The following is a 12,348-nucleotide window of genomic DNA, read 5'->3' as shown; positions in this document are numbered from 1 at the left end:
AAACAGGATCAGTAAAGCCCAGAGAAGTTTTTTAGAAACTGCCAGGTAAAATAGACAAACCTCTGATCAGACCGATAAAGAGAAAGAAAGAACGAGCGAAAGTAGAATGAAAACGTGGAGCTAACTACAGAGATTAGAAAGATAAGCGAATACTGCCTATGACTCAATGCCAGTAATTTTGAAAGCACAAACAAGACACATTCTTTAAAACATATACATACGTAATATAACTTACCAAAACTGAATCTAGAAGAAACAGAAAGTCTGAATGGTCCTATTAAAGAAATGGAATCGGCAGTTAATCTTTCTATAAACAAAATAAAACACATCAGGCCCAAACATTTTCGCAGGCGAGGGACAGATCTTTCAAGGACTAGATCGAACTCTTCCAAAGACTGGAAAACAAAAACTCGCCAACTCCTTCTATAAAGCGAATAGAACCTTGGTGCTTCAATGACACACAGACAATATGACAAAAGAAAATTATGGGCCAATCTCTCTTCTGAGCATAAGCACAAAAACATCATGCCAAATATTAGCACATTGTCGTAGATTTTGAGTGGCCACAGATGATTCGCAGTTCCTCCCATCAGGAAGGAGTCTATTTCTTGACTCTGAGTCTGGGTGGAACTGTGACTTCCTATGATGAGTAGAATGTGTCAGAAGCGCATTATGTGATCCTCGAGCCTTGAGAAGCCTGACGGCTCCCATTCTTGCCTGCTCGGAGCGCCGTTTCCGTGAGGACGAGCCTGAGTGTTCTGGAGAGGCCATGTGGTAGGAACCACGGTGTCGGAACTGGCAGCCTGCCGAGTGACAGGCGTGAGTATGGCCACCCCTGACAAAGCCACACAGTGAGTCTAGGTGAAGCCACCAGAAGAACACTCAGCTGAACTCAGTCTGAATGTCCCATCCGCAGAGTTGTGAGGGAAAAAAAAAAAGTTTAATGTTTTATTCTGCTCTGTCTGGGGTTGACTTGTTTACGGAGCAATAGGTAACTGACACCACAAATGGAATCCAGGAATGCATTAAAAAAAAAAAAAAACCAGCTCGACAAGGGTGGATTGATGCTAAGGACAGATACAACGGCGGTTTAACACGAGAAAAGCCTTTAGACGTCATCTGCCTCAATAACACATTAAAGGAGAGAAAACAGAACCATCATAGTAAAAGCAGAAAAGCAATGGATAAAATTCAACACCCACTCACTGTAAAATCCAAGCCTTGGCAGTTAGGAATGGAGGGAATCTTCCTTACCCTGACTGAGCATATCTTTCAAAAATTTACAGCTGAAGTCAATTTCAATAGCAAAACATAAGGCGTGCTCCTGCAAAGGTCAGAAACAAGGCAAAGGGTACTCTTGACACTATTTCTGTTCAACACTGTGATAGAGCTGCAGCCGGTGCAGTAGAGCAAGAAAAAAGAAACGAAAGAAATATTGGAAACGAAGAAACAAAGCTCATTTAAAGATGACATCATAGTCTCCTTACAAAATTAAAAAAAAAAATGATAGTAATAAGTTGTTACAATTTTTTTAAAAAACAGAGCTTACCAAGGTGAATGACTAATTAATTCAATTCCATTACAATAAATCAAAAACAATTATAAAGTGTAGTTTAAATATAACAAAGGATTTATAATAGCAACAAAAACTGTAAGGTACCTAGAACTAAATCTAACAAACATTGGCAAGACCTGAGTGAAAAAGACTTAAAACTTCATGAAAAGGCATATCTTTTAGAAAGCCTAACTAAATAGACATATAATTTTTAAGGATAAGAAGACTCAATGTTAAAAGGATGTTCATTTATCCTAAATTAATCTTCAAATTAAGTACAATTTCAGTCAAAATCCAGCAGGAATTTTGTTCCGATTCTAAAATTCACATGGAAATACATAGGACCTAGACTACCCAAGATAATCTTGAAAAACAATACCATTGAAGGACTTACACTACTTCATTTTGGAGATTTACAGTTAAGCCACATTAATTAAGACAAGGTGATATTGGCATAAGGAAAGACAAACAGACCAGTGGGAAGGAGAGCAGAGCCCAGAAATAGATTCGCACAAATACAGTTGCTCGATTTTCAACAAAGCCGCCACAGACATTCAGTGGGGATATTAAGGTTTTTTGTTTGTTTGTTTGTTTATTTGTTTGTTTTTTAATGGAGCAACTAGATGTTTACGTGGGGGGAAAAAACCGCAAAACCTTGATTTCCACCATCCACAAAAATCCAGAGAGGTCCTAAATCTGAACACGAAAGCTAAAACTATAAAGCTTCCAGAAGAAAACATTGGCGAAAACTCATCGATTCTTGAGGAAGGCAAGATTTCTTAAATATAACCAAAAGCACTAACCACACAAAAGTGATAAACTAGACTTCACCTAAATAGAAACTCATGCTTATTAAAATATAATATTAAAGCATGCAAGTCAACCACTGAGAAAATATCCACAATGCACACATCTGACAAAGGACGCAAACCCAGGATATGTTACGAATCAATAAGAAGATGACAAGTGGTTTTAAAAATTGGGCAAAAGACTGGAACAGACATTTCACAAAAGAAGATATTCAGAGGGCCAACGAGCATAGGAAAAGGTGCCTAACACAGGTTTTCAACAGGGACATGCAAATTAAATCCACAATGGGGGACCTCTCTGTGGCATCTGCCAGAGTGGCTAACACAGAAACTTGACACAAGAAGTGTGATATACCTAAGAACAAGTATGTAACACATACCCACCGGATCTGTGTGGGGAAAAACCATGACACGCCACTGAAAGACATTTCCATGGAAACAGAACGCGATGGAAACGTGGCTAGGCAGATGCAATGTTGCGAAGACGCCAACTGTCCCTCAGTGAATCTCTGGATTCTCTCAAAGGTTCTAAAAAATTTTCTATGGATGGTATGCTTCGAAAAGTAAGTTCTTTTTTTTTTTTTTAACAATTAAGAAATGTTGGTAATTTAAAGGGAGAAGGAAAAAACAAACCGCTCTTCTTCATCTTTGAGCAAAAAAAAATTATCGCAACGCATATAACAACAAAGGATTAGTATCTGGAATATATAAAGAACAATTTCCAAAGATTAAAGAAAAAACTCTCCAAGAAGCCCACAGAAAAATGGGCAAGAGGCGTGAAGAGGAATTTCGCAGAAAACACAAATGACCGACACACAAATGGAAAGATGCTCGACGTGTTTGAAATCAGGATAACTCAGAGTAAGACCACGACGAGATTTATACCCACCCGACTGGCAGAATTAAGATGACCCCGGATGCTGGAAAGGATGCGGGTTAAAGGAAATCGAAACAGTGCCGATGGGAATGGAAACGACCCACCGCTGTCCGACGAAAGCGAACCTCTGCGGCCGCCTGTGACCTAACGATTCTGCCCCGAGGCCCGTACCCCGGAGCAAACGTGCACAGGCGGACGGGGACGGCAACGTTTATCGTGACGCTCTTCACAGAAGCGAAGAATGGAAATCACCCGGATGTCCATCAGCAGAAGGACGGGACGAAAACGAATGAACTGTGCTTGCAACACAGAGATAAAAATGAGGAGAACGTCGCGTGAGAACGCAGGTCACAGAAAGTTGTACGCGGCGTAAGTAACATCAGTGTTTCTAACCCAGAAACAAGGACAGAGAAGTAACATGTGATTCGGGAATGCGTGTTTTTGTGTTAAAACGCTTCGAAAGAGGGAAAGCAACCTCAAGGTAGTGATCACTGCCGGCGGGGAGAGGCCTGGGGATGAGCAGGAAGGCCTGCGTGAGGTGTGCGTGCTGGCCGGGGTGGTCGATTTACCGAGCATTCACCTTGGAATGTTACATTTAAGAGACAAGTGGAAACATACAATAGCGAGTACTAGCAGCGCCGGCAAACGGGAGCGCAGAGGTCCCGCGTAAGGACACCTGAAGCTTTAGAAGTACAAGCACCGCGCTGGCCAAACAAAACGGATTCTGGAGCTGGACTTGGTCCTGGGCCATCAGCCTGCAAGCCCCGGCCCAGCTTCATAAGCCTCAGACCGAAAGTCTGGCGGAGAACGCTGTCCCAGGAAGAAACAAAGTCACCCCGAACAGAGCTCGGAGGTCCTGGAGGGGGAAGGCGGGAGGGGGCGGGGGTGGACTGAGGCCAAGGCCAGGGGGAGAGGAGGGAGCGAGGCCGTTCCTCCTCGCGCCCGTCCGTGTGCCAGCCTCTGGCCTGGGCACTCGGTGACTTTCTTTCATCTAATGATCACGACTGGAAAAGATCGTTTTTTCACTACCCTGCTGTTCAGAAGGATGGAATGAACGGCTCGGCTGGCCGGTGAAGCATCCGGGAGTCTGTCCGAAACGCTGTTCTTTCTGCCAGACCGAAATGGGGCTGCGGAAGGGCGTGCAGAGACCCCGACAGAGGACAGTGGGCGAGGGAACAGGAGGGTCTCGCTGCTCCCCTGACAGGCCATGACAGCCCCAAAGCATGGGCGCCAGAACGACGAGGCGGGGTTGGCTCCCCCGCCAGCCACAGGATGAGCTGGGAGGGGGCGACCTCGCGTCACCAGCCCGGGGGCATCTCTGTGTTCGCAGGGGCTCAGCACTGGAGTCTCTCCAGGCCTCGTGTACCCTCAGGGGTCCCCGGGTCCTGGCATGAGATCCCCCATTTGCGGCCGGGCAATCTCTAGGTCCTTTCCCATTCAATGACCCTCTGATTCTCCTGTTCGAGAGAGACTGTCCTTCAGGATTCCAGATGTGTGGCTTCACCCCACAGACAATAAGTTCAGCTTCAAATCTGAGAGATGCGGAGTCCACAGAAAGACGTGGTTCTCACAGCGAGGGAGACAGGGGCCTTTTACTGAGAGGGGGACACAGATTCCCACCTGGGCACAGGGACATGGACCCAGAGAGGAGGAAACAGAGCATCTCGGAGAAAGAGACGGAGGCAGGAGGCCAGAGCGGGAGGCAGAGCGCAGGCCCCGGGAGGCGGGCAGAGGGCTACAGGCGACAGGTGCGCCTGGGCACAGAGAGCCCGGCAGCTGGCGGAGCAGAGGAGGCACCGAGCGGTGGCTGGACAGGCGGGGTGGGGGGCTCCCCGGGGGTTTGTCCGTCCATACCACACAGGAGGGCTGGCCGCCTCGGTGCTGCAGCTCCAGGAAGGCGTCCAGGTCCTCCGGGCTCTGCAGCAGGGGGGCCTTCTCGGGGCCAGTGCATCTTGCGGCCTGCAGCCTGTCCCTGGAACACACATTGCCACCACTGCCCTCTGCATCCAGGGGCCAGCGGCGGCCCCGGGGAGGAACACCACCACCCCCGGCCCTGGGCCCTGCCCTTCCTGTTGGCACAGGCGCGGCCCGGCCCGAACCTGGCGGCCTCCCCGTGGGGCTGCGCCGTGGCGGGGCCGCTGAGCCGGCTGCAGGCAAGGGTGGCCCCTGCTGGTCGCAGGGCAGTACTGCCCCAGATGGCGGCCGGGCAGGGCGCGCGGGCGGGACTCTCACTCCTTGCCGCGACCCTAACCCCGGCCTCTGTCTCACCCAGTCGACAGTGTGCCCAGGGTTCCCCTCCCGCTGTACCCAGGGCCAGAGGCGACGCCTGGCAGAGCAAGGGGACCCCTGGAAGGTACCGAGGTCCCGTGGGCACCACGCGAGGGGTGCCCAGGGCAGGGCATCTCCGGCCGCTGGGAGGAAGGTGCCCCGGGGCCCGCGGGCCAGGGGCCGCGCCCTCGCCGGCCCACGCTGCTCGAGACCTGCGGAAGCCCCTCTACTCACCGGAGCTGAGGCAGCTGGCCGGGATCCCCGCCCGCGCAGCCAGCAGTGACCGCCACCCAGAGCTCCCCGCGCTGCCCCCCAGGCCTGCTAGCTCTGACTTCCTCCACTTTGGGGAAGTGGTCGGGGATTTTCCAGGAGAGGGGAAGAGCTGGGTCCCTCGCTTCCTTTCCCCTGAGCCCACACAGCCCTCTGTGCAAGACCGGTCCCCATGGTAGACTGCACCCCGACACTGAGGCTCCGTGGTTCCGCCTTGCCTGGGACCCGCAGGTGGGTGCAGTTGGGGCAGGGGCGGCTTCCATGCCCAGCCTGGGTACCCCTTCTCTCCAGAAGCCTCCCCAAGGCCTCTGGGCCTCGGATTCCTCCCCACAAAGCGAGGGGATCGGGCCCTGAGCCCCTCCCAGCCCTGACACCCTGTGGAACCCGGGCGGGAGGGTGCCGCACGCCCCACTCCCGAGACCAGGCAGGAGCGGGGACGGCTGGGAGGGCCACACTTCGGAAGGCGGGTCCCTGTCACCCGGAGGCCGCCCACGGGGGCCTGGGCCGGCGTCCACACTGCTGCGGGTCCCTTCCCAAGACGCCTCCCAGGTCCCGGGCTGAGGGACAGGAGGGGCAGGGGCGCCTGGGGACTCACGTGCTCAGCGGCTCCTGGTGCGCCCTGTCTGGCCCCCAGCTGTGTCTTTTGAAGGGGTCATAGCTGTGGCCGTGGACGCGGAAAGCCCCCGACCTCCGGAGGGGCACGGCGGAGGTGCCATCGGCCTCCTTCCTCCTCCCCCCTGCGTCCTCCTCCGGCGGCTCGGCCGACGACGACTCCACCGCAGACAGGCAGCGGGGCCTGCGGCCTCGGGGCGCCGGGTCGCGAGCGGCTAGGAGCACCTCCGGGGCGTCCCCGCTCATGGGCAGCACAGGCCGGCCGACCTGCGGCAGGGGGCGGAGGGCGGGGGTCAGGGAGGCGGAGGGGGCGACCAGGGTTCTAGAAGCCTGGAACCTCGGAACCGGCGACGTGTCACAGGCAGGCCCAGCGCATTGAGCCGCCCCTGCCTTCGCGGGGCCGCGGCGCGGGGCACGGCCGGCTCCGAGGAGGAGGGGCGGCTGCTGCTCGCTCCGCCCGGGGAGGGGGCAGGGTCCCGCTTGTGGACGGTGGTCCCTCCATTCTGCCCCCTCTCACTGTGGCCGGCACCCCCACCCCCAGGACTGCCGAGAGGACACTTGTGCCTCAGGCTGCTGCAGGCGGCATTGAAGGCAGAGGAGAGGCCTAGGACGCCGGCCCCGGCCCTGTGCCACCCATGGTGACCACGTCTGCGGGGACCCCCAGGAGCCACCGGGAGAGGGCGTCCCTCTCCTCATCTGCAGACAGGGCCTGAGTCCCTGCCGCCAGCCTGCCAAGCTGCCATTGGGGGGCAGGGGGTGGGGTCAGGAAGGGTCCTCAGAAGCCGGGGCGGAGGGGAGAGCAGGAGCTGAGGGGCAGCCGGGGACGGAGAAGGTGGGACCGGGGACCGGACGGAAACCGAGGGGCGCCTGGGACCCCGCACGAGCTGCACGCCCACACCGGCCTCCACCTGCCTCCCCCGCCCCGCGCTGCCCGCAGGGCCAGGTCGGAGAAAGGAGGCGTCTCCCTCCAGCCCGCAGAGGCCTCGTGCTGCCGGCCACACCTGCCGCACTGGCCGGGCGGGCGGGCAGGGCCGACCCTGGGAGCCGCGTGCCCCCGGACCGCGCCTGTTCCTCCGCTGCGGACCAGCGCGCCCTGACCTCTCCCGGCGCCCCTCGGGTCTCGCGGGGTCTCTGCCCCCCGGGAGAGCGGGATCCACCTCCACCGTGTTTCTCAGAGGGTGTTTCCCGTTTCCTAAACTCCAGCCCTCCACACTACGGTGTTAGGTGTTTTCCTCCGTCCGTCCGTCCGTCAGAGATGAGGTTCGCAAGGCTTCCCACCCCGAGGGACGCCCGCCTCGGAAGTTCGAGCTGGGGCCCCGCCGGCCGTGGCCTCTCCCTCCCTCCCCCTGCTGTCATATTAGCTCTGCGCTGGTCCCCTCCCGCCTTCCCCGGGCCTCCCGGGCTCCGGACATGGTGCGAGGGGGCAGCCCGGGCTGGGTCTCGCATCACGGCTTGACCTCGTCCCGCACGAGGTCACGTCGTGTCACGTGGCTGCTTCCGCCAAGCAGGTGGGCGATGCTGCGGGCTCTGGGGTCAGCGGCCGGCGCCGGGGGCGGGGGGGACGGCGACGAGGGGCTCCCGCCCCTGGATCCGGTGGGGTCCCCCCCACCCCTCGCACAGACCGCCAGTGTGTCCCGCCTCTCCTGTGCCTGTGAGCGCCACCACTCGCCCAGTCATCAAGGGCCGGTCAGTCTGCCGTGGGAACACACGGCATTTCAGCAGGGACGTCGCTATTCGAAACGCTGAGCCCTACTGTCTTCGCGGCGTTATAGTGGAGGCCTCGAAGTCCCTCAGACCCTCCGGCTCTGCCTCCTTCATGAGCCCCGTGGCCTTGGGAACTTGCTTAACATTTCCGAGGTTCGGAGTCATCTGTGACAGGGGCCTGACCACAGAAAGACGTTGACGGACTTGGCGGTTGCCACCAGGACTGTGCCGGGACCGCGCCAGGTGCTAAGGAAAGGCCACTACGGCGCCGGTCGTATTCGGAGGCAGAGAAAGGGCAGGACATGGAGAGAGGGGGAGCCGGGGAGAGGAAGGCCAGACGGACGCCGAGCAGCCGCCGTCGGGCGGTTCCCCGCCTCCCTTTTCCGGAGAAGAGCGGCCCCTGGCGCTTCACAGAGCGCGGGGTTCAGCAAACTGCAGCCTGTGGACGAGGCCCCCCCGCTGCCCTTACATGATTGAAACGAAAATCAAAAGAAAACCACTGCTTCGTGACACATGAAAAATATACGAAACGCAAATTCAGTGCTTGGAAACAGCGCTTCTGCAGCACGGCCAGGCCGGTGCGCTCACGCCCGGTCTGAGGCCGTCTGGTCACTGCGGCAGAGGCGGCAGAGACCCGTGGCCCCCGAGGCCCGATACGCATCACCTGGGGCTTGACAGGCAACGTTCGCAGACTCCTGGTTTGCTGTAGCTGGGCCGCAGGCTCTCAGGAAGGAGGAAGGGGATCGAAGCGAGACCGTGAGCCTCACTGCCCAGCAACTGGGGACACCGAAGACCCCAACAAACCCATTTCCTGAATAACCCTTGGAGCCTGGAGGGGGCCTGCGGGTGTGCGCGCGCGCGCGTGTGTGTGTGTGTGTGTGAACACGCTGCTGCCTACATCCTGTGGGATCCTCACGACCACGGCTTGAAATTCCTCATCACCCCTATTTTGCATTTGAAGAAACCGGAAGCACAAGAGACAGAAAGTCACCTGCCCAAGGTCACGGCCGGCCGAGGAGGTGGAGCCTGGTTCTCAGAGCAAAGGCATCAGGCTCTAAAGCCTGAGTTCTTCTCTGAAACCGGAAGTCGAGCCCCCACAGAGGGCAAGTGCCTTTCAAAGGAATCTGCCAAGATCGCTCTTCACCGCCCACCCCCACCCCAGCCCAAGAAAGGAAGGAACTTCCGAAAGGAAGTAGGGGCCTCCGGAGAAGTTACATCTGTCCCTCTGGCCCCTCTGCTACCTCAGGAGTCTGAGCGAGGCCACGGGGCCACAGGGCTCTGCCTATGTTTGCTGAGGGCAAACACCAGGGGTAGGGAGGGCTGCTGGCAGCCGCGCGGCTTTTCTGCACGGGGAGGGGCTTCCTGGGTCCGCCCGTGGGGCCCCGAACTCCCCGAAGTGGGGCGATAATGGAGAAGAACCGGATAATAAAGACGGGGGCGAGCGGGAGAGGCCAGGTGCCTCAGTCTGGGGGCTTCTCCTCCCGGCCTGCTAGCCCTGGGGCAGGGGTCGCAGCAAGCCCTTTGATAGTTCAAACTTTAACCTGCCTGCTCCTCCCTGCAGAAGGGGAACCATGGCCCCAACGGGGTCCCCCTGCGAGGCCTGCCCGCTGGACAGCCCTTCCGGGGCGGGCCGTGGCAGCCGCCCCGTCTCCCCTCCTCAGCTGACCCCGCCTCGCCGCCCCTGGTCACTCAGTGTGGGACACGGGCATTTCGCCGCGTGCCGGACCCTCCCGTCCTGAGGTCGCTCTCCCCTGATTTTGCTGTCAACTGGCAAACACTAAAGGACTGGCAAGGGGCACGCGCAGAGGATCCGTTCCTTCGGGTGCCCGGCCCAGAGCCGAGGGCCCGGGGCGGTCTGGGCACCACACGCTGGCGGGACCCGCACCCCATCCCTCAGCAGCACAGAGAACCCCCACCCGCCCACGCCCGCTTCCAGGCTCCCTCTGGCGAGGCGCCTGCCTGCCCCCAGGGTCCGCAGGGCCAAGTTGTGGATTTTATTGTTAGTACCCAAGTTTGGAGTTCAAAGCTAGAGGGGCAGGTGTCCCCGGTCCCCTGAGCAAACCCCGCCGCCTTCTGTTAGGTCGTCCTGAGCACCCACCCTGAATTCCCCCCACCTCCTTGATAGTCTAGGCTCACACATCAGGAATTTTGCTGCTGTGGGCTTCCGAGTGTGACCACCTTTTTTTTTTTTTTTTTTAAATCAATTTGCAAACCAAACCCTGGGCTGCTTCTCCTCTGCAGGGCCCAGGGTAGCCGGTGGCCGCAGGGGCTGCGGAAGAGACAGCCAGGCCAGCCGGCCGCTCCGGCCTCCTGACCGTATCTTGGCACGAGCTCTGGGTGCAGCGCCAGGAGGGAGAGGCAGGAGAGGGTCTGAGGTTCAGAGGGACACACCTGAGAAGACTTTGGCCGCTGAGTCCCCGGGAATTAACCCATCAAGTCCCAGGGGACAGGTAAAGGTAGTGGGTGGCCTGGGAGCCGGCGACCCGGTGGACAGGGTGACCTGACTCTCAGGTATGAGCTGGCGGCCTTTCCCGTCTCATGACTAAGCCCAGGGACGAAGCAGCAATGTTCGGCACTAAGGGGACCCTGAACGCATCAGGACGTCGAGGCTTTAAAACCCCAGGGCCGTCCCTCCTGAGTAAGAAAAGGGACCAGGAGACACCAGAGGATCTTGAGTCTGAACCCGCGTCCTACGCTCCGCCCCAGCTGGCAAGGGTTGTGCAGCTTCTCCGGATCTCGCCTCTGCTGTGGGGCTGCGGTGTGCGGCCCCACGGGGCTGTGAAGATCAAGAGCGCATGGAAAGGGCTCAGCATCACTTGTCGCACAAGCAGAAGTGGAGTTGGCCACAAGCGTGATTCCCCATTTGCACACTTACACATCCACACGCACGCACACACATTGCCCCCTAGATTGAAAGTGGGAGCTGAATGCCGGAGGCTGGTGGGGAAGCTCCAGACTGTCCCGCCCCTTCCTGGGGTGCAGGGGGCCCTCCTCTGTCTTGGGGGGAACGCCACTCTCTGGGGAGGGGAGGGGGACACTCACCAGACCTGGGCGATATCCCGGAGATGGGGGCCCCGCTCCTGCCCCCGGCTGGAGGCACCACCAGGGGACGTCCTGCTCCAGGGGGCCCCGCTAAGACTCGGGTCTGGCGCCTCGGTGGGGGCGCCTCTCTCCTGGTCCCCTCAAGGCAAGGGCTCATGGTCCAGGAGGTGGCAGGGGCAGCAGGGGGCACTCATTCCAGTGGGGACCAGGGCCTCTCAGGCTCTGGCCCTCCCCTGCCCCGCCCTACTTCATACACCCAGGCCAGCTGCGCACGGGACTTTAACCCTGTGGGTGCCATCATGGTCCCAAGGGTCCCCGGGTCCCCCGACCTTGGCGTTCCCTGGACAAAGGGCGGCCTCGGGTTTCAGGGTCTGGTAGAGACGGGGAGAGGAAGGCAAGCCGGGGCGCCCTGAGGGGACGGCGTGTGGGAAGCCGGGGTCCAGGAGCCTGCCACTCGCTGTGCGGGGGCAGGGCGGAGGGGAGGGGAGGGAGGGGCACCCCGGGGGGCCACAGCTGGGAGCCCACAGAGCGCTCTGCTCACTCACAGGTGGGTCGCAGGGGGGCCGGGGGACTGTGCTCTCTGTGACAGAGGTCGTGCAGGGCGGAGCCTTGGAGGGCAGCTCCCCCAGGGCACCCCCACCTCAGCCAGCGGGAACGGGGTGACTTTGCAGCTCGCACCACTTGGCCCCCCGGCTCACGTGGGTCCCCACGCTGTCCCCCCTGTCCCCACAGCCTGGAGGACCCTGGACGGCAGTGCGGCCCCGTGGAGAAGCGCCCCGAGGCCTCGCTGCCTCGTCTGTGAAGTGCTCAGTGGGATCTGTGCGAACCGTGACACAGACTCGTGGGGCCTGGACCGGTCACTCAGCGACCAGGCTGGCCGCCGCCCGGGCCCTTCCTGACCCCGGCCTGCGCGTGCCAGAGCCCTCACCCCGGGGGGCAGGACGGGTGCAGCTGGTGGCCATGTGGAAGCCGCGCCCTTTCCTATCTGGCCGGGCCCCAGACCACGTGGTGGGCGACGGGTGCTGCTCACCTCGCAGGAATGCAGGCCGAGCACCTGCCCCATTCCACCGGTGGGGGGTCCTGGGAGATCCTCTACCCCAACCAACCAGGCACGACTGGTCCGCTGAAGACACAGGCTCGAGAGGGAGCGTGACTTAGCTGAGGCCGCAGGACCAGCCGGCACTGCTGCGGCCTGTGTCGATGTTGCTCGC

The sequence above is a fragment of the Rousettus aegyptiacus genome, unplaced genomic scaffold, assembly GCF_014176215.1.
Source record: "Rousettus aegyptiacus isolate mRouAeg1 unplaced genomic scaffold, mRouAeg1.p scaffold_m13_p_17, whole genome shotgun sequence".
Classification (NCBI taxonomy): domain Eukaryota; kingdom Metazoa; phylum Chordata; class Mammalia; order Chiroptera; family Pteropodidae; genus Rousettus; species Rousettus aegyptiacus.
Note: the sequence above shows the minus strand (reverse complement) of the source record.